This window comes from Aptenodytes patagonicus, chromosome 3, assembly GCF_965638725.1.
Source record: "Aptenodytes patagonicus chromosome 3, bAptPat1.pri.cur, whole genome shotgun sequence".
NCBI lineage: Eukaryota > Metazoa > Chordata > Aves > Sphenisciformes > Spheniscidae > Aptenodytes > Aptenodytes patagonicus.
The window spans coordinates 35,595,183-35,617,643 of NC_134951.1; the positions used below are offsets into that span (position 1 = coordinate 35,595,183).

General features: G+C 41.8%; 1 long non-coding RNA gene across 1 annotated transcript in view; it reads right to left on the reverse strand.

The window, feature by feature from the left end:
* Positions 1–14,016: 14,016 nt before the first annotated feature.
* LOC143157881 (uncharacterized) overlaps positions 14,017–22,461 on the reverse strand; it is a 56,655-nt gene continuing 48,210 nt past the window's right edge. Inside the window, exon 4 of the long non-coding RNA XR_012994864.1 lies at positions 14,017–21,471. This is a non-coding gene — a long non-coding RNA (uncharacterized LOC143157881). The remainder of the gene's footprint in view (positions 21,472–22,461) is intronic.

Sequence of the window (22,461 nt, forward strand, 5' to 3'; positions counted from 1 at the left end):
CAGCAAGAGTTGCTAGTTAGACAGCAATGGGGCATCCAGTTCGCCTATTGAGACCTGGCTGCACTGTTGTGCAGCTGAATGAGGAATGAAGGGTTCCTTCCCTGAAAGAGTCATCTGCTATTTTTATCATGTTACTCATGACTGTCTCTCAGCTGGGTTTGACTTTTTGAGATAAGAATACTCTAAGCTTTGGTTGTGGTGGGGCAGATCTGCACTTTGCCAGGTGCGTGCATTTTTTCCATGAACAATGTCTTCTTTCACAGTTGCAGCTTTTTGCTGGTTCTGGTTGTGAACTGGAGGCAGTCAGGATTCATGAATAGGCTCTAGCACCTTACATAGCTTCTTAGAGTGGTATTTGAGAGCTTGAACAGATCCCCACAAGACATATCTGAATAAAAAAATTAATTAATTCCATTTATCTCACAGTCGTAATTGGTAGTAATTTTTGAGAAGGTGGTGAATTTTGGCACTTGAGTTCACCAAAGTATTCCAGTACAACAGAAGTTGAGTAAGTGCTAAAGCCAGGAGGACCTGTTTCCATCAAATAATCTGACTTCCGCATAACACAGGCCAGAGGAGTTCCTACCCTACCCATTTCTGAAGAATGATAGAAGACCTAGGGAAATGCAGACCACTGTCACACAAATACTGACTTTCATAAAGCTGATGAAAAAACATAAGCATTTGAATTCTGGTTATATACTTTTACATACATTTTAAACAGCACAGATTAGTGAAAAAAATTTTTTTTTTCTTTCATGAGGACATGGTTTTATAAGGACTTCAAAATGGATACCACATCACTTTCTGGAAGCTAATGCTGCATGTATATCATCAGTGTGATAACTGTAAAATTTTATTAAAAATTAAATATGAGGTAATTGTAATACTTCATCATTATCTTGGGAGGATGTTTTGAATAGGATACCAGAGAGGTCAATTAACAACTGTGGAGAGTCTTACCAACCTAATATTAAGGTGATATAAAGCTGGGAGGGATTATGCATCCTTAGAGGATATGAATAGACTACAAAACCACTTTGATAAATGGCAGAAGAGGGCAAAATAAATAACATTGGTAAAATGAAATTTAGTCGAGATAATGTAAAATGATTCATAGTGGATACTTAAACATACAAAGGTAGATTTTAGAAATGCAGAAAGGCAGCAATACAACAGAAATATCTGGGAGTTACAGTATTATTAACATACATTTGGACAAGGGTCTGAATATATTTGGACACCAACATATATTTGTGCAAGTGTACAAAGTCAGACAGGTATGACAATGGTTTGTATGCAATAGCTTTAGCTGACTGGTATTTTAATGGGTTTTGTTACCTTGTTGGCTTATTTTTGAAAGGAACTGGGCGTTCTCAATGAATATCTGACTATGGTGAATTTTAATTCTCTTCTTTAGTTCAGTAATGCCCCAGATTGCTAAATGCCAAGCCTGATGTAGTATCTATAGAAGGTGAATCGAATTTATAAAGTTCTCCATATTTTTCCTCTAGTGAATGTCACTGGAAATTATTAACTAACTGGAAACTCAGAAGTCAGGTTGTATATTTGCATAAATTTGTTTCTATTGAAATCTAAAATTAATTTGCAGAGAAGAAAAGACTTCACATAGATCACGCTAGACATTACAGATCAGTCTATTAAGCTCACTAAAGCCAATGGAAGTTCTTCCCTTTTTTGCTGGGTTATGATTACAACCCTGAAGACCTTAACTAAAGCCCTGTTTATTGGAGTGTCTTGTACTAGGGCTCTGTAAAAGGTCACAGCCAAGGTAAGCCCAGAACAGATTAATAAAAGAGTGTATTACCTTAAGACGGTCTGTCTAGGTGGTCAGAGAAGTAGTCTCAGTCTAGTCCTTAAGCCTCTAAGATTCTGCTCAGTTTCTTCCCAGACTGGCCATTCAAACATGGCACAAGACTGCAGCCAATTTCTTGAGAGGAAATTAATCCAGTTGTAGGATGCAACATGGTCTAAATGAGCTGCTGTGCAGCAACCCCTGATTTATAGCCAGGGTCCTACATCACCCTTGTGATGGATTGAAACCAGCTGCCTGGGTTAGCATGCTCAGCTTTCCTGCAGTAGGGCTTGACTATGGTGCATCAGCAGGTCAGCTGCCTGACACTACTGCTAAGAAATGACATTTACTTGCCAGAAACTCATACAGCGTTAGAAGATGCCATTAAGTTTTGATGAAGGCCTGCTGGACTGCACCAGGCAAACTAGTAATTTTGGCAGTGGAACCTAGAAAGATTCTTCTCCCTGAAAGACAAACTGAGAGTGTGATTCAGAAGCCCAAATGTAGGCATCCAAGTGCCCTTGGAGATCCCTTAGTGTATCCATCTGCTGCAGAAGGGCACTGGTGCTCCATAGGCTCAGTAGGTCCCGCGGTATAGCTTCCAGGACCATGCAGATGTCTTGGCTACTCTAGGACATCTCAAAGGGAACGATACACCTACTAGGTGTATGCTTACCACATATAGGCATAGGCCAACTGTGCCTGTATGTGACTGGTTGGTTGGCTGAATCGCTTTGAAAGCCGCGTGGACTGTATTGACCAGAGCTCCATTTATCTAATGGATGCTTACAGCCCTAGTTAGCTTGTAGGCATACAGCTATGTGTAAGCAACTAAATTTAGGTGTTTTGTTACAAACTCGATCCTGCCCTTAATCTCCCTGAGCATCCATATTTCTGTTGGGAAGATGTACTACAGACCTGTCTTTGCCATTGGACGTGTAAATGGACATTTCTGATCTGACAGCACATGGTATCTCCTGTCTTGAACTTCCAGAATTCCTAAACCAGGCACTTTCTACTTGTGCCGGATGTAGGACCTGACTTATCAGTGTGTTCAGAGTAGGCCCAAATCCCCCCAAACTGTGCGATTGTCTTTTCTGGGACATTAACCGGAGACACAGACTAACATCCTCCTGGAGCCTGAGCAGGCTTCTCATTTGGGGGATTTATATGCCCTGAGATACCTAATGTGTAGATGCCTAGGCCTGAGCTAATCACACAACGCTCCTTATGCAGTCAATGGAGAAAAACGGGCACCTCCAGAGGATGATCTGTTAGTTCTACTCGTTGGCTGGCACCAGGCCAAATAACACAAGTGGTGACTGCCACCACCTGCTTTTCATCCTTTTCCAATATCATGCTTTGTATGTCAGCTGTAGAAAACCTATATAAATGCATAAACTGGGGAAGAAGTTCATCAGGGAAGCCATTTTTAATTAGGTCACTGATGCTCCACAGGGCTTTTAGCTTGTGATTAAGGCAAAAACGCATAGTTTGAGATATAAAAGCAAGCAAACAAATACAATCAGAAACAGAAACCACCAACAATACTGGCTTTCATTTACTTATCACAGGCCTAGCGATTTTTACAACCATTTGGGCTAGTTTACCTGGTTAAACTGTGCAGCACAGCATTAAAACACAGGTCCAGCTCCCCAGCTGCACTGGGGCAGAGTTGTCTTCTGCATCAGCCCTGCCTCTTACTCTTTGATGGCACCTCAGTGACCCTTCCCCATCCCTGCCAGACTCTGGATGACTTCAGGGTGTGCAGGCTGGAGGGAGAAGACTGCGCAGCCGAAGAATTCAACTACTTCGGAGTGATGAGGAGCAAGAAATGGCCCACAGTTTGTGACACAAACCTGATTTGAGATGGGACTGAAGCATGTTATGCTTCACATAATGTGAGCTTCAGAGAAAACTCTGTAAGCAGTTGGTGCACACAGATTCTGGAATGAAAGGAGTTATTTTTTTATCTTACTTGTTGCCCCTGTAATATTCCCTATCACAGGCTTCCTTAGATCACCACGGGACAGCCTCATCATAATGCTACTGTGTTCTTCTATTCTGAAGAAAACATGTTAGTAGAGCCTGTAAAAGCCTCTGCCCCTTTATCTCCGTGGTGCCGCCAATACATTAAGTGTACTTGCCATCTCAATAGAGCATGCAAGATGTTAAGTTTAAAGAGATGAAATTCTGCTTCTAGAGATGAAATTCTGCTTCTAGTGACACTGGAGAGCTAACAAGGTTTAGGAAAGATCTTTTCCTAATATGGAGAATCTGAGTTATGTGTTAACAACTAACGGTAACAAATGTTCACTTTAGGAATCTGATGCAGTGATCAAAATTATCTGAACACAGTGAGCATGTGCAGTATTCCAGAATTAGCCCGTTTCATTTTGTAACATGCCATGTAACAGCATGAAGCCACCTGGCAGCTGGAGTACAGGCAGCCTTTGATGGGCTCGGGAAAGACATCGCTATTCTTTCACATCGGTGTTTGACCAGGCTGAATGAATCAGTGGCATCCAAACGGTCTTGAATAAAGAGATGAGTGAATAAGCACATCATTGTCCTTTTGCATGTGGCAAAGTGGGCCAGCAAAATATTGGTGGTAATGTGCTAATACACAATGAGTGCTTTGTCCTCCTTCAGTACATCATATCCAGGACTTTGACTGCAGACAGATTTGGGAGGAGTCAATTTGTCAAAAAAAAACCCCAACCTAGGTGAGCCGGGAAATTCCAGGATTTGGGGATGAACAAGGGAGTGCAAATTACACATGTTAATCAATGGCATTGTTAAAAAACACCAAAAGCAAAACTAAAAAAAACCCCACATTGTCACCATAATTGCAGATAAAATCAGAAATAACAGTGGATAAAGCTGTTAAAATACATTGTCAAACAAAGGTCATTACAAAGCAAAACGCAAACCAGGACACAGACAGAAGAGTACAGCCAAATCCAGACTCAGCAGGCAGAGCTGAGGACAGCCAAAAACGAAAAGGACTGATCCAGGCCAGGGACGGGAAGCAAGGAGCAGCTTCCTTGCTGAGTAAACGCGGCTTATTCAGAGGACAGGAGGACTCTTACCAAGAGGGTAAGAGCAACTAAACAATGTATTTGCTTCGTCATTGTCATAACCTAAAAAAAAATCCCCATACTCATCCTACAACAGAAATGTATGGCTAACAAACCAGAGGCAATTTTTATTCTTGAAATTGATGTTAAAAAGGACAAAACCCAATTGTTTTTTCTTAAGAACATTAAAGCGATGCCATTTCCTGGCTTGCAGTGCTTTGTGGCGGTGTTTCTTTGTAGTGGGAGGCTGCAAGTTAAGATCAGGAGATAATGTCAACATTGCAAGGAACACAGGAGAAAAAAAAAAAACCCATGATGCATGGTTGTGCTCATTAAATGAATTCTTCAAAGGAATCAGGATGAAAACAAAATAAAGATTGCCAGCCATGCATGAGTAACAATATTGAGTGTTCTGGATGTTTTTTAAGGGAGCTGGCTGAAACTCTAACACAAGCAATTCACCCTCATGCAGGTGTTTGCAGTTTCTAGAATGTAATGATCATCTCCCTGTTCTGCCCCAGATGAAAATAATGATTAATTTTTGCATTTATGTGAAATTTGTCACCCTCTAACACCACTCCTAGCTGTCCTTAAGCAGGGAAATACTTGACAGGTCTGAGGGCATCCCAGAGTGAAAAATAAAGCATCCATGGTAGTGTAAGCATCACATTAGGGCTAAAAAGATAGAATAGGAACAGCCCTTTTCAGCACTGTCGGTTTGAGCAGACACAGCGGTGAGACGTGTATCGAACCGCTTTGGTGTGTTCTTTCATTTACATTACAAAGGAATGTTTTTGGCAGAAAGTCGGTGTAAGCAGTATTCATTATTCCTTTAAGGGGCTTGATAATTCAGTATGTTAATGCACTGCAGGCTATCAATGCTGTCAACAATCCACCAAGATATAAATTAAATCTTGTTCCAGCATCAGTATTTCTGTATGCAGTCCTGGGATTTAATAAGATTGGAGCTCAGATCATGGGGTGAGAACTAGTGATGGTTGATACGTTTGTGAGACACTTTGGGCCAGAGAGAAAACACCCAGAGCTGATTAAAACTTGTGAAAGAAGTCATCATTAGCACACTGGATATGAAAATAACAGAAAATGAGAAAAGTGATTCAATCTGACAAAAAAAAATCCAACCCTCAAGAGGAATCCTCAAGTACATCTCTGAAGTCTGGCTCAGATACAGAAAGGAGAAGTGGGCTTCTCATGCAGCTTCGGACATCTACAGCGTGGGTGCCTCTAAATGGTTGCTCAGAGTCCCCTTACTGGAGAAAAACTGGAACTTTTAGGTCATGAATCATTTAATCCTAAAATAGACATTTAAACTAGGCCTGATGAAATGCCTCTTTGTCTTCTTTATAAAGGGAGAACAACTGACTGACTTAGACGTAGACATCTACACTGAAGATACCTAAAAGTTACCCAAGAAGAGATCCATCTGCAGTACCTAGACACATTTTAATTTACCAGGCTGAGCTTGTTCTGTCTGGCCATCTGATAAATGACTGACAAACTCAGCTGGTTTAAAGGACTCTTGCAAAGCCTGGTACCGCCAGGAGGGCAGCTCTGCACTGCAGTGGTGTCACACAGAAGTCACAGTGCAACTCTCAGCACCCAACTTTGCTGCAATAAAGCAGCTGGCAAGTCTCCACAGACTTGCTCTGTGGGGAATGAAGGAAGAAGGAGACTCCCACAGCAAGAAATTTAGAACTGTAATCTGACTTTGGTGCTTTGAGGCTGCATCTATATTAGTATTTTAGTCTGGATCAGAAGAGAGCTTTTAAAGCTAATTTTTTTTTTTTTTTTTTTTTAGATCAAGTAAACTGGAAGATGGAGTCCAGGAGTTTACCCAATACCCAGATACAATGGGCATTCAGTCCATGGGACCAGACTAGGACTATTCTGAAAAAGAAAAAATCCCTAACATGTTTATAGTGTGGGTGTCCGGTCCTCAGAACTGGCTGTTTTGCTCTACAGGTCTGCCATTGGTTTGCGCTACTTGCTAACGTAACGTAAAGTGAACATAAAGGGCCCTGGAAGAGTCAGTCGCTCCATTAACCATCGGAGGAGTTTAGGAAGATGAGATAGCTAAGTTAGCATACTCAAAAGTGAATGAAATGAGTGACCACCAAATGGACTGTAGGCTAGTTTTCCAAAATCCAGTGTTTAAACAAAGGAAAACATCCATTAAACATAGGCAGAAACAAGTCCTGCACAAGGTATGAGGTAGTGAATTAACTGAGGATGCAAAATACCTGCTGATTACTGATTACTCTTCTGGGCCTACAGAGTTGGTATATCTGTCTGAGATGGCTAGTAAATTCAAAATACAGCTGCCCATGGGATCTCGTTTATAGCAGTACAGCTTCAGGACTTCATCCAAGCATAAATTGTACTAAACTAACCATGACATTATTACTTACCGGTTAACATGGCTGCAGAAGAACAATACAAACTGCAAAACAAAGCATGAAGACCATTTCCAGCACTACTGGCCTAGCTAGTGCACCAGTTACTCCAGTGAGAAGTAATATTGCACACCTGATAATAAAGTATTATCATCTCTAGCAGAGTCCCAATACAAAAGAATAAACTTTAGGTTAAATCTTTTCATTACAAGATGGTACAAGAAGCTGATGAGAAACACCACTAACCAGGGCTCTACCAAGATGGCCTGAGAGCACACTGAAGTCAGCTTAAAGATGGTCCTGAATTTCTATTGATTTTGGATCAACCCTTTGGAAAAGGCAGACCTGGAGCAGTACTCGGATAGGAGACTGCCTGGGAACACCCGGTGCTGTAGGTTTTTGGTGAATTACCAACACTGTTTTAGCCACAGATCCAAAACACAGCACCACTATGAAGAAAGTTAACTCCATCCTAGCCAGACCAGTACACTGCCCAAATTCTTCCACACACAGGAATCAGCTGCCTCAGGGCAGACTCTCATGTCGCATCCCCTACCAGCTGGCTACCCTTATGGGAAGACAAAATCAGTTTCACAGCCCACGTCCATAGGAGAGCTCTGATTGTGCAGGGTTGTTCAAGAAAGTGGGTGGTCATTGTAATAAGGCTGGAAACATCTACCCCGGAGGAGAAGGGGGAGGTGCTGTTCTTCACTCTCCCCGCAAAGCGGCTCCCAGAGGAGCGGAGGAAGGTGTAACTGCTGCTATCTCCATGAAATGATTCTCCAGAGATTGGGAGGGCAGCGATGCAGGGGCCAAATACCAGACTGGGCTCAAGGCCAGTGCTTTTATCATAGGTTTCTCAGGCAAGGCAAAACAAAGTGATAAACAACACAGAAAACAGCAAAAGCTGAAATGAACCATTAACAAGCCCTGGAATTCAACGTACAGCAAGAAAAGGAGCAAGTAATGGAGCAGGTAAGGGAGGTAAGGGAGCAAATATGCCATCATCGGGACCAGCAACAGCAAGTACCCACCTGCCAACTAACAGCTAAATAGCTGTAACAGCTGTAAACTCAGTCTAGCACACTCCGATCAAATCTGTCATTATCTTGAACCCCTTGAGCCCCATGTTGGGTGCCAAAAAGGACAGTGGTGGGTTGACCCTGGCCAGCAGCCAAGCACCTGCATAGCTGCTTGCTCACTCCCCCGCTCCAGTGGGACAGAGGGAGAAAATAGGAAGAACAAAAGTCAGACAACTCGTGGGTTGAGATAAAGACAGTTTAATAGGTAAAGGAAAAAGAAAAAAACAAGCAAACCAAAGGAAGTCTTTCACCACCTGCCATAGGCAGACATGCCCAGCCAGTCTCTGAACACTGGCCACCTAGGAAGCCACTCCCTGTCCCTTGTCCTTCCTCTACCTCAGTTTTTATTGCTAAGCATGATGCTATATGGTGCGGAACAACCCTTTGGCCAATTTGTCAGCTGTCCCGGCTGTGTCCCCTCCCAACCGCTTGTGCACCCCCAGCCTACTCACTGAGGGGCAGAGTGAGAAAAAGAGAAATCCTTGACACCGTGCAAGCACTGCTCATCAAGAGCCCATTGGTGTGTTACCAACACTGCTTTAGCCACAAATCCAAAACACTGCACCACGTGGGCTGCTATGAATTAAATTAACTCCATCCCAGCCAGACCGCTACACCCTGGAGCTACTGCTCCAAGTGATCATTACAAGAATTGCTTCATATGACATTATCTACGAGCGCCTTCATTGCTTCACAAGCTTTACGGTCTTCCTCATGCAATGTATTTGCATACTTTCAGGGAAGTTACAAAACCCTTTATCCTTCCTGTAAACAAATGGACATTTTGATTCTCAGGAAGAAAAAATTACATACTTTGCATACTTTGTCCTTTAATCGTTCTGATTAAAAAAAAAAAGATTTGGCATAGTTCCTTTTTTTAAGACTAGTAAACTGTTTCAAGCCTTCATAGTTCAATCTGAGTATGTGGTTAAAATTGAGTTTTCCTGGGAAGGCTACTCCGAGTAAAAATTTTAGCAAAGCCGCTACCAAAAGATCAAAATATCTTTTACTTTAAAAAAACCAAACCAAAACAACAAAGCAACCTTTTTGAAGTGTAGTGGAACAAGGATACCTCATCAGTTGTTTGCTCTGTAAAATAGGTGTATTAAGGAAAAAAATATCTGTAGAATGACTTTAACTCTACACCTATAAAATTCAAACTTTGTTGCACTGATTTTCTGAGATAGCATAAAAACACCAGAAAGGCTAAAAGTAATGTTCTACAAGGAACCACAACATTTTCATTTTTGCATACTATATACAAAACTAAAGGGATACAATTCAATACATCTCTTAATAGCTAATGTTCTTTAAAAACAATTTAAAATCAATCCTTGTGATCTTTGTTCAAAAGCATTCCTACTTTCACTCAAATAACATCATACATTAATACAATTGCAGCTTCTCTGCATGGCAAAAAACCAACACAGACAATTCTGGTCCTCCGTGGGGGTGTCTGCGTATAACATTGTTTCACACACTGATGTAATGCTGCTTCTTCCTTCACTAACCCTTCCCATTCATTTGCAAAGGAGGTGTATATTACAATAACCAAGAATTCTTCTATTGAAAGCATTTACTTTCTCCAGGAATGGAGATGGCTAGCAAAGCTACACGATATAACAATTTAGAGAAAATCATACAGCTTCAGCTGTGAACAAAAAGTTACATCCTTCCTCATGCCTACCTTTCATAACAGCAGCATCACTCCCATTCTCCTTGTAAATGAACCTCTTATTGCTTGTATTAAACTAACATCCACTGGTCCCAATCAAGGACTTACTGTGCCGTGCCCCTGTACAAAGCCATAGCAAGCTACTTCCCTGACCTTGAGTAACTCACTTGGGATATCAGCTCACGTAAGCGCTGCTGCGGAAGTCATACAGCGTATGGCAGTAGAGCAGCACTGTTCACCTGCAAAACTAGCTCTAAAATAAGACAAAAAGCAACTAAGTGACATGAAAATTGAACACAGAGAGCATGGGAGGGTGGATGTGATGGGTAACACTGAGAAAGTGGTGTGTCTTCACTTCGGTGGGCTGCAAGCAGAAGGTGCAGGACTCGGGGATGGATCACTTGGTTTCTTGGCCCCAGGGTTTAACTCAGGTTCCTGTCAGACATCAGCAGAGGTCTGTGAGATGCCATCGCCCGGCTTGTGCAATGCTATTCCCCTACAACAGGTGAAGTGCACATCAGCACCAGAGCCCTGCCCTGAGGGCACAGAACAGAGTCTGGCAGCAGAGCTGACCCCTGCTTCTCCAGCTGCAAGTGGGTTTGCTTGCTACCAAGGTAGGTGGTTTGCACTGAGGCTGACACCAGCACAGACTACAGAACTGCCCACACCACTGTCCCCTGATAGGTAGCTCCTGCTGCATCTATTCCCTGCAAAGCTGAGTCACCAGGTACAAAGTACAAAGCCAGTGTTCAGTTGATGTGACATGCATGACAAGGCATTCAAAACAGGAATACAGCATTGACAAGATATTGTGGTAAATGCCATGGTAACCTAAAGAATTTAACTGAGAACATGCTGTGTAGGATCTCTGCCTACTTGGCCTAGCTAATGAAAATCAGCTTTCTTCCACTCCCATATCGAATTCTTTGTCCCTAGTGTGATGTTAACTCCGCATATATCTAGGCTGAGCATTCCTCCAACACTAGGCAAGAGCTAGTCATGAAGCCATTCTTTCAGCTGCTGCTCTTACACCAACACTTGAGGTTACCCAAATGAAGATGTACACCATGCTCATGGGCTCTGAGCAGACTTCTTCAGCATTAGACAGCAGGGAGGGTGTGATTCAGTTGCCCAAGCTCAGGTGTCTGGTAACATCTGAGATGTCCAGGGGAATCAGAGACGTCCAGTATAGCAAGATATGACACGGGGCTTCTGCTGGATTTACACCCTAAAAGCAGCATCTGTTGGCCAAGCAGGACACCTGAGGACATCTCAGTTGGCAGACACTTTTGCATGGACAATTCAAGAGACAGCACAGGATGGGACTCTGTTTGGAAATTTAGACGTTAAGTGTTTAAGTGTTTACTTCTGTGCTGTGTCTCCAAGCTCCACAACAGGTGAGTGGGAAATCTAACCAACAAGATTTATTGTAGTCAATGACAACCTAACCAACACAGCTCAGGAAACCTAAAAATTACTTCATAGAATCACAGAATCATTTAGGTTGGAAAAGACCTTTAAGATCATTGAGTCCAACCGTAAACCTAACACTGCCAAGTCCACCACTAAGCCATGTCCCTAAGTATCATGTCTATATGTCTTTTAAATACCTCCAGGGATGGGGACTCAACCACTTCCCTGGGCAGCCTGTTCCAGTGCTCGATAACCCTTTCAGTGAAGAAATTTTTCCTAATATCCAATCTAAACCTCCCCTGGCACAACTTGAGGCCATTTCCTCTCGTCCTATCGCTTGTTACTTGGGAGAAGAGACCAACACCCACCTCGCTACAACCTCCCTTCAGGTAGTTGTAGAGAGCAATGAGGTCTCCCCTCAGCCTCCTTTTCTCCAGGCTAAATAACCCCAGTTCCCTCAGCCGCTCCTTGGAACACTTGTGCCCTAGTCCCTTCACCAGCTTCATTGCTCTTCTTTGGACACACTCCAGCACCTCAATGTTCTTTCTTGTAGTGAGGGGCCCAAAACTGAACACAGTATTTGAGGTGCAGCCTCACCAGTGCCCCATTGCAGAGTAGACACATGATGGCTAGTTAGCTAAGGCTCTCTACTCTCACTGAAATGGGAGAGTAATGAATGAAATGAAATGAAATACTGCTGTATAAGCATTAGCAAGGCTGTAGGCACCTACACTAAGGCATCAGTCTCAAGTGGGATCCTTCTCACCTAGCCAGAGCATTTTTGACAACTATGTTCTATAAGACAAAAAAGCAAAAAGCATCCTTGCCTAGTTTTTACTTTTATGGCAGTGCATTAGTTTGGTGGTGGGTTGTGGCAACTACAGCAGTGAGTTATTCACACAAAAACCACATTGCAAATAGGTATTAAAACAAACAAACAGCCTTTCCTTACTTACTAGAAACGTTACAAAATGTTCCTCCTTTTCTTTTATGACAGCACAATGACAGTCATGTTTATGTCGTATCTCTCCATTGAAATGATCCAAAGTCATAAAGCCTCAAAAATTCAACTGAAGTTAGACAGTTGCTAAGCTAAGACTGGCATCATCCTGACCCAGGCTGACTGTATTCCCCCATGCATCTATATCCATCTGCTACTTTTCTTCTGTTATGCCAAGATTATCCATCACTTGGGGCAAAGGAATGACTTTTATTTTGTGGCTGTTCAGGACTAAGGAATAGGTGCTACAAGAATACAAATCATCAGTACCACAGTGCCTGTGATGATTTATTCTTCCCTGCTCGCTTGCCTCTTCTGCAGGAGACCTGAAATCTTTGCATGCTTTTTGTGAAGAGGTGTGTACTTTTTTAACACTTGCACCTCCAATAACTAGTGAAAACAATTCCAGATAATTAATCTTTTAAGCTTTACTGCTGAGCATCAATATACTCAGCAGGAGCCAGGACCACTGGTTATTTTCTTTAGATTCGCAACAGGTGGTGTCAGGTGCTCTTGTCAACCAAAACCAGTAAAGGGGTGACAGGTATGCAAAGGGAGAGCTGAGCAGGGAGCAAACCAGGGACAGGTTTTGTTCATGGGCTGAGCGGTTAGGCCAGGAAACAGGCTGAAGCCAGTAGAAGAGACTGGACTTCTATTGCAGAAGCTTTCTGCTGGTATTTGTAAAGTAATTACATCAGTAATTCTACAAGAAGGAATCTCTGAGAAATCTGCTCCCACTAAAGAAAGCGCAGTAGCTATGGTTACCGAGCAAACAGGGAGAGGAGGCAAGGCTGAACCACGGCTCTGGGCACCGTACACCATTTTTAACACCAAAAGCCTAGTTTTAGCTTTCCAAAATACAATTATGAGAACAGCCACCCACGTTCCCCATTACAGCATGTCTGTGTGTGTGTGTATATATATATAGATTTATATATATATACACACACACGCAGACAGATATATAGTAGGATGAGGGGATGACAAAGAGAACAAGAAATGTAGCCAGCTTTTAGACCATCATACAACTATGAAGTTCGTCACGTACTCATAAGCAACAATCTTGTACACTTGGTTAGACAGCCCAGGGCCAGCACCACGGCACTTTCCCCAGGGAACATCTGCTGCCGCAAAGAGGAAATGGGCGTCTTCATTTGCCCCTGAGGATTTCTCAAGAGGTACAAGCAGTTCCCTGTAAGGGAACTATGTCTATATTGCAGGCTTAGTGCAACCCTTCTAGAAAAGCTCCAATTAACCTTAAAGCTAATGAACATAAGTACTACTGTAGTGTAGCAGCAGCAACGTGGAACTTGGCATGTGCCATTAATCCCCCCTGAGACACTGGGTAAATATTTAAGCAATTAATCCACATTGAATTTCATATAAATGGCTTCACATTGAGCTCATTAACTGGTGTTTTTGAAACAGGGTGGGGATAGTTTAGTAGGCTGTAGCACTGCCTGCACAGTGGGTGTTGTAAGGGAGAGGTTAACTACTGCACAGTTTCCCAAGCCCTTCACACCTCCAGTCAGCAACAGCCTGGCCACATCCACTCCAGACATTGATTTGGACCTGGGTATGCCTGCATAGCTGCCTTCATGTCTTTGATGGCAATGTCGTAAAGCCATACCTATGCTGCCCAGAAAGAGTCCTCTCCTGAGTGGCCATGAACATGGCCCATTCCACCTCCTTCCCCCACTGCTGTCTCATAGACAGTCCCCAGATGCTTGCCGCAGCACAGTGCCTGACACACCATCAGACAAAGCACCCTGGACACTTGAGTTCCTGGGCTATCTGGACAGTATGCCTGGCTGTGCCTTAGTGCACACTTGCAGTCTAATTACGGTTTCTTTAGCATACCATGTAGACATACGCTCTGAGGCTGCAGTTCAAATTAGTCATCTAGGTTTCCTCTTCAGTCACAAGGAAGAAGCAGGCACCATCATCTCACTCATCTCAGGCACCTCCTCAGCACAAAACCCTTTCAAGGTGTTTATATCACCAAGTCAGTTATCTAGACTCCCACTGTAGACTAGCTAAGAGTTTGGTCTCTAAGGTTAGGTGAACTGAATCCTGTCCCTTACTAGATACAGTTTCCTGAAGGTGGAATGGGCTACCAGATTGTCCTTATGAATCTCTTCTCCGAAAGGACAATAGGACAGCATTGGCTGTTTGGTAACAGATAGAGCAGGGGCCTCTGCTTTGACACCAACTTCTTAGATGAAACAGTGTCTAATACAACTGAGACACTCTGGAGTATCTGAGATGTCCAGGCAGGGCTGGCAGATAGGACATGAGACTTTGTGAGACCGGTGTCCTTTTGGAGCAGTAGCTGGGAACCAGGACGATGACACAAGGGCATCTTGGCTAGCACTGGACACCTAACCATGTCTGCCTGAGAGCTGGGTATGTGACCTACCTGTAAAGCCAAGGCAGACATAGTCAAAAGACCCTGGAGATTGCTTCAGCTTGACCCACAACAGACACTGTTGCAACCAGAACACCCACACAAAGTTGGTAGATAGGACACGGGATTTAACAGAAACTTAGAGCCTTCTGGAGCAGCAGCTGGAGGCCAGGCAGGATACCTAGTAAATAACTGGACACCTGTGCTTGGGGATCTGAACTGAGCCCATAGATTCTTGTTGCTTCTGTGGGCTGTTGCTGGGAAGTCAAAGCATTTTACAAGAAATTAAACTAAAACCTGTATCAGCTTTCATCCACCTGTTTCCAAGAAACGGCAAAATTTAGTCTTCTATTTTTTTCTTCTATAAAGTCTTTCTAGACATTAGAGGCAGTCTTCAGTGTAGTTATGTCTACACAGGGCTGGCTGGTGTGACACTGGAGTCATGAGATACCAGTGCCCTTTCGGACCAGAAGCAAGAAGCCAGACAGGCCTAAGGCAGCAGGTGCCTATGCGGGACAATCAAACCACATGTACCTCATGGGCAAGATGCATATAGTTTTAACATTTATTTTAAAGACATAAGGCTTAAATTGCTTTCATCTTGAAAATGAAGACAAAACAATATACATTTAATTTTAGGGCAGTAGGTTTTCACGGAGGGCTTCAGTTTCTAGCTTCTTTCAGCACAATCAGGCTGTACTCAGTTGTAATACACACAAAAGTATGGGAATTCAAACCCAATTTCTTTCCAACAATGAAAAGAATAAGGCTTCCTTTATTCAAACCAGTATACCGACCTCCTGCACTCATACAGGAAGGAAACTTTTTTCTATGCTATAAGTAATATTAAAACAAACTGAAGATTTAAGAAAAGAATTCAGAGTAAAAGGCAACACTACAGATACTGGTAAGGAGTTTCATCTTAACCAACAGAGCCCAAGAAAAATGAATCACAGAAACTCTCATCTTGAGAAATTTATGCATCCTATAATCTCCAAAGAGAACAATTGCATCTGATAAAAATCTTTAGACCAAAATTAGAAAGTAACAATAAAGCTGACAGAACTGCCTGAAATACATATTTTAGCAGAGAGTTATTAGAAAGTCAGCATAAAGTGCCTCTTAATCATACTCATCATGTATCTATTGGCAGTAAATCCAAGCAACCCTAGTTTTATATACCTCTGTAGACTTTATTTTATTGCTTACTTGCTTAGTAAATTTAAACTAGGTATATTGGCAATGTATCTAGGGTGTCACCTGGAAAAGGAAAATTTCTATCACTCATTATGAGCCTGCTTTAAAATATGCAGTGCTTGGAGCCAAAGGCATGAGTTTGCAAAGCTCAAATTATTGGTCAAACCATTAAAGAGATCCATCTTAAGAATATTTTTTAGTCTTGGTACAGTCATCTCAGTAACTCTGCCTTGAAGTGCACTCAGAAGTTTTAACCAGTGGTAGTCAAGATCTTAGAGAGGAAGCAGCGATAAACCTCCAATCCTCATCATTTCCACTTTTCATTTCAACAGAGTATCTATGAATCTGAGCTAATCAGAAGATCTATATATAGTACCAGGTAATGACTTAGCAATGCTGTGTGTAAAAATTATAGAGAACACATCAAATAGGCAATGATGTATCATTGAGCTAAGAGCTAATTTCTGACAAATTCCAGTCATGACATCTTTGTTTCTGCATGACTTTTCCAGGAGAGAGTGCCCACTAAAAAGCTTACTGCAGGATACCATTTGGTATACAAATTGTAAGTAAGAGGCTTTCCAAATATATTTAGTATATTAAACTTTTCAGTTACTAGCAATTCAAACAAATGCTTTAGAAGTTACGAATCTCTAAATCCCATAATCTCCTGGATCTTCCAGTTCCCCCCAGGAAAAGACAGATAAACCTGGACTTCTTCCCAGTCCCACTTGCTAAAGAATGAATAGCATTAATATTGCCAGAGCAGGATGTGAGGAAACATGCAACACTTTCCACCAGGCACCATGAAGTCCCATGTCAGAGTTTCCAAGCTATTTCACAGTGTTTTAACAAGCAAAAGGAAAAATTAATTCAGCGTTTAAAAATTAAACATTCAAGTTCTCATTGTAATTAGTATTCAAACAGGATGGAGAATTTACGTAAAGTCTGACGATAGGCTTTTACGTGCCAGTAGCACACAGTAAATTATTTTAAAAAGACAGTTATTATTTCAAATGTTCAAAAAACTTCTGACAAGGAACTAATTCATAATATTGGATTACTGGTCTTAGTAAAATGGACACTATTGTCTCCAAAAGCCTAAATTATTGTGAAATCTCAGATGCATTATGTTGTCTGCTTTCAACTATATTTAACACTGCTTTATTATTTAAAAATACAACTTTGAAAGTAAGATGAGAAGAACTAAATTTATTTGGCCTAAAGGGAGAAGAATTAAAGGAACAACTACATAACTGTATAAATATTCACAGAGAAATATTTCCACTGGAGATTAGTTGTAATAGTGTAAAGGGCTAAAGCTGAAAAAAGATCAGTTTAAGCTCTGTATCAGGAAAAAGTGGTTTTGAAGACACTATGGTGGGCTGGACAGAAAGTAAACTTTGTGACTGCTTTACAAATGCCTCAATTGATCCCCTTCCTTTCCTCCCTCCTAGGCAACTAGAGGTGTTTTTCAGCCATTTCGGGCCTAATTTGTTGGGTTTTGTTATCTGATTGTCAAAGTGAAAGGAAAAGCTAAACAGTTGGCGCTTGTATCTTTTCACGAGTCACTAAAATTATTTGAATTGTTGAAAGATTACAGGATTAGAAACTCTCAGAAGCTTCTCTCCTCCAGTTTCACCCACTTCATGGATACCATTACCCAATGGAGAGGACAGCTTAGCTTCTATATAATCTGCAGGGAGTTATGTATGCAGATGAGGAAGATAATGAAAACACTGTGGTACCTACCAATGTACTTGGGCAGTGCAGGACACTATGAACCTGCATGAGAGAAGGTATACAGTATCCTGCACGAGAGGTGTTAAGGTACCGCTGTAGAGGAGGTTTTGAGAAAACAGGTAAACACTGGACGTGACTATCAACTCAGTCCTTTGGTGGGGAGGTATTCAAGATGGGATGATATTCTAAAGAATTATGCTTTAGCTTATACAGAAACACCTGCAGTTAGTCCTCAGGGTATTTCTTTGCATTTTGTGAGAGGAACAGGACTGTGCCTGCATATATGGCTAAAAATTAATAATTGGGTCATTCCTTTCATAAAAACAACACAACAAAACCTGTTGTTCTGTTATTAACCTCAGAAAAAGCAATGTCATTCTGTTCCCCAATACATCTGCCACAAGAATATATTGCCCCCTCCCTCCCCCTTCCACCAACAGGTTAGCATTTATGGATAAGTAATGCTGAAAAAGATGTCCTGGAATGAACTGCAAGCACAAAAGCTTGGTTTCTCTGGTTAGACAAAGCTACAACATCCATTCACCTCCCTCCAAAACACAAGAAGAGATCAGTGCTGCCCTGTAAGAGACAGCATGAGAGGCCCTGCGCACTTCTCATTGAAATGAATGGAAAAATTCTCAGACTCATGAAGGAAAACAAAAAATAGTTCACGTTTGCTGGAAAGAAATAAAACCTATATACATTAAAAAGTAAAAATACATTAAGCTAGAGAGTAGTCACGGGGCTTTGAAGCATGCCAGACTCTTTCTGACATGGATAAAATCAATGTATTTGTTCTTGACTGAATACCATACTACTAGAAGGCCCATGGAAAAAACAGAAAATACTGTTTACATAACTGTTTGATTTTTTTTCCCCCTCTCTTTTGTGAGAGTATCCTAATTTCAGGTTGAGAAGGTTTAAGTGAGAGAAAAAGGAAAGGAAAAGAGAAAAAGGAAAGGAAAAGAGAAAAAGGAAAGGAAAAGAGAAAAAGGAAAGGAAAAGAGAAAAAGGAAAGGAAAAGAGAAAAAGGAAAGGAAAAGAGAAAAAGGAAAGGAAAAGAGAAAAAGGAAGACAAAACTGCAACTCCATGAAAACATTTCTTCTAACTTGCATCCTTTGGCATCATTTTGTTAAATTGATATTAGCTCTTAGGTAAACACTGTCTTCCTTTAAGTCTGGCTTCAGCTGTGGTCAGACACCTGCTGCAGAGCAGCTGGCACAGAATTTGTTGTTATTGTTGGCAGTGCTTGTTGTGTTGTTGTTGTGGGGGTGTTTTTTTGTTGTTGTTTGGGTTTTGGGTTGTTTTTTTTTTAAAGTTGTTAGGGTGACCCCCACCCAACTGGAGGTTAGCACCTGGCACCAGTGGCCTGGCAGCACACTTCTGGGCAAGCCTTATCCTTGCACTCCCTTCACTACCTTGCACAGGCATCCAGATCTATTGTAAATACCACTGAAGGCTGCTTAAAAGAGGAGGCCTTATAAAAATCTGCTGTGCCAGCTGAGTGGCTGGCAGTGGTAACCTCCAGCAGCAGACTGGTAACAATCTACGAGTCGGCAAGGTAGATCTCAGCATCAGAGCAATTTCTACGCTGATTTGGATCACCAGAGTCCCCGTGTCCGGACAGAGGTCTGTATTAGTTTCAGAAATCAGACTTGGAGCCTCATGCAGTTAATTAGTCAAGCTCCTGTACGTGGACAGAGATCAAATTCACATAGAGTGTCTGGGGATTTTATGCTCCTCTTCCCCTGCTTCCTTAACTACTCCAAGCATGACTTTTTGCTTGGGTTTCTTGTTTGTTTCTTAAAGAACTTGTGCTTGCCAGTAAGCAGAGATGAGGACTGTGCAGCAAATTGTTGCTTATTCACAGGACAGAAAAGCAGGGCTCATTCAATAAAAAGTGAAATTAAAACCCAATTCTGTTTCTCCATCTATGTTATTTAATAAAATATTTGCTCTGAACTGTGACTTCTGACAAAGGAGGAATAAAAATATCTTTCTTAATGGAGACAGCCAAAACACAGTTAAATGGTGGTTGAGATAGAGCAATAAACATATATTAAAGCAGTAAATCAGTTTGTATTCAAAATTCATCCCAGCTCTCTGTCCTGCCTTTTGTAACAGCTAGATCCCAACTGCACACTGAAATCACTGTGCTTTTTACGTATCCTCTGAAGACTTTGGAGGCCAAAAATCTAAGCATCACCAAACTTCCTTCAAAATGAATATGCTTTTTTAGGGCATGCTTGGAAGCTCGTTAGAATTACCAGGAATTCACTAATTTCCATGGACTTTGGGTCAGGCCAAGACTACCTTGGCCAGGATGCAACACCAAATGACTTGGCTTACAACGCAACCTTACACTAAGTACCAGCAACAAGGATTTTCATCTAAACCCACACAGATTTCTGTGGCACATGACATGAATCGCTCCCACAGGAAGACACTACTTCCAAGTTGCGTTATCAAGAAATATTCCCTGTCTTTGGCATAATTGTTCAGTAATATGCATTTTGTGTATGGAATAGAAGAGAAATGCTGACAGGCCAGCTTTTACGGCTGCTGACACAAACTTTCTGAGCATAGCTATGTAAGATCTGCTGACACAAACCTTCTCCTTGAGAACAGCTGTAATTGCCTGCTGCTTTGGGGAGGGGATGCGGGGCTTTCTTTTCGTTCTTTTTCTGCCTCCGGCGGAGAACTCCAAAGTGCTGGCTGCGCTGATAGAGCTGAAGTATCTACCAACGCCTGGTTATGCTACAGATGCGAACATATAAAAGACAAAGTCAGTTCCCCTCCTGGCTTCATCCTCCATTTGTCTTTCAGATTATTTAATAATCCCACACTCAGCAGTATTTGGATAAAATGGACAGTTATCAAAGTGCTCTAGTTAAAGCTGAATACAGCATTATGCCTATTCTTCTAAACTGATAAGCACTCGGGATAGGCAAAATTCCCACAAAGAGTCAGATGTAAGGCACCATTTACTTGAAGGTTAGTGAGCACATTCACAGAAGACAAGTGCAGCTAGAGGGTAAGGCAGCAGCTTCTCAGGCTCTGCATTTCAGGGCACAGCTAGTGTATAAGTGTTTTAAAAGATACTCAAGGAGCCTCCCAGCTCCCTGTTCAGCACAGATAATTAAGAGATTGTGTCTCCCCTTCATCAAAGTGCTTAAGGATATGCTTAAAAGTGTTTTGCTGATTTAGGGCCTCAGTAACTTGTCTGCAAGGATCTGAATGCCCACAACTCCCCCTTGAAAGGAAAAGTGCATTTGGGTCCTGGAGGAATTGATGTGTGTTGCAAAATCTTCCCTAACAGTTGCCACAACAGAAACCTCATTGCTTAATTTAGATATCCTACAGCAATTACTGCCAAGTCCTGTCTGGGTTGATACAGTAGACATTTTGAAATTCCATGTTTTCTTGGGTTGCTAATGCTTATTTTATTGGTCCTATAGTTGCCTTAACATAGCGCAAGGTTAATCTGACTTTCTAACCACCCTTTTACTTACAAGTGTCTCAAGCTCACAGATTTTATCAGCAAAGCTGGTCACTTCCTCAGTATGACCATACTCAGGTGCGAAGACTTAAGTCCAGCACTCACCAGAACAGTTTGTTTATCCTGAGCAAAAGCTTGGAGCCTCTGAAAGAGCAATTAAAAGAAAGTCAAACTAACACCTTTGCACAATCACAAGTTACAATTAAAAAAAAAAAAATCAGCACTTGTTCTGTAAGGTGCAGTAAGACCGGGGTGCTAAGCCAGAGTCAGCCATGCTTTCCCACTGGTTGCAACAGAAGTTGTGTGTCAGCAGACATCAGGCACATACTCAGTTTTGGCTTTTTTTTTTTCCTATTCGTGTCATAAAGATGATTAGAATAACATAATATCTGTCCAGTGAAACCCCCTGTGTTGCAGACAGAAATCAATGCAGCCACATTGCTCAACTCAGTCGGATGCAGAGAGAAAGCCTGGCAGATGGATGAAATACTGCAGTGACAGACAAGCCAGTACACTGGGCTTTCTTGTAACGCAAATTAACAAGCCTCGCCTGTTCCTGATCTTTTCTTGTAAGAACTGTAGAAAGTGAAGCCATCCACGGCTCCCCAGCATGCTGACTTTATTGCTCAATTATATAGAGAAATTTTGATAGAAAAATTTATCTTAAACTTCAGCAAAATGAAAACGTGAAATAAACCATCCCCCAAAGCTCCAGGGTTTAGAGATGTCTGCAACCTTTCTTCAAATAAAATATTTCCCTTTCCTGCACCAAAGGAATGATTTGGAGTCTCATAACATCCTTAAAAAGCCATCTAAGATCATGTAATGTTATCACCTTGTCCTTTGCTGTCTTTCTTCAAAGACTTCCTTTAGAATATAGTGGGACAGAGAAGAAGGTACTTGTGGGGTGACAAAAATAAATGGAAAAGAGCTAGCAAGATGCAAACATAGCTAGCCTCTGTCAACTGTGCAGCTTGGAGCTGGAGCTCTGTCTGAAAATGCGAACAAGTGTTTTGTGCTTCTGCCAGGTTTGAAGGTTTTACCTCTCCTCACCTCCAGAAACAGGGGACACGACAGACAAAAAGAAGTATAATAATGTTTCTGAAACCTGCAGACTGATTAGCAGCGAGACTG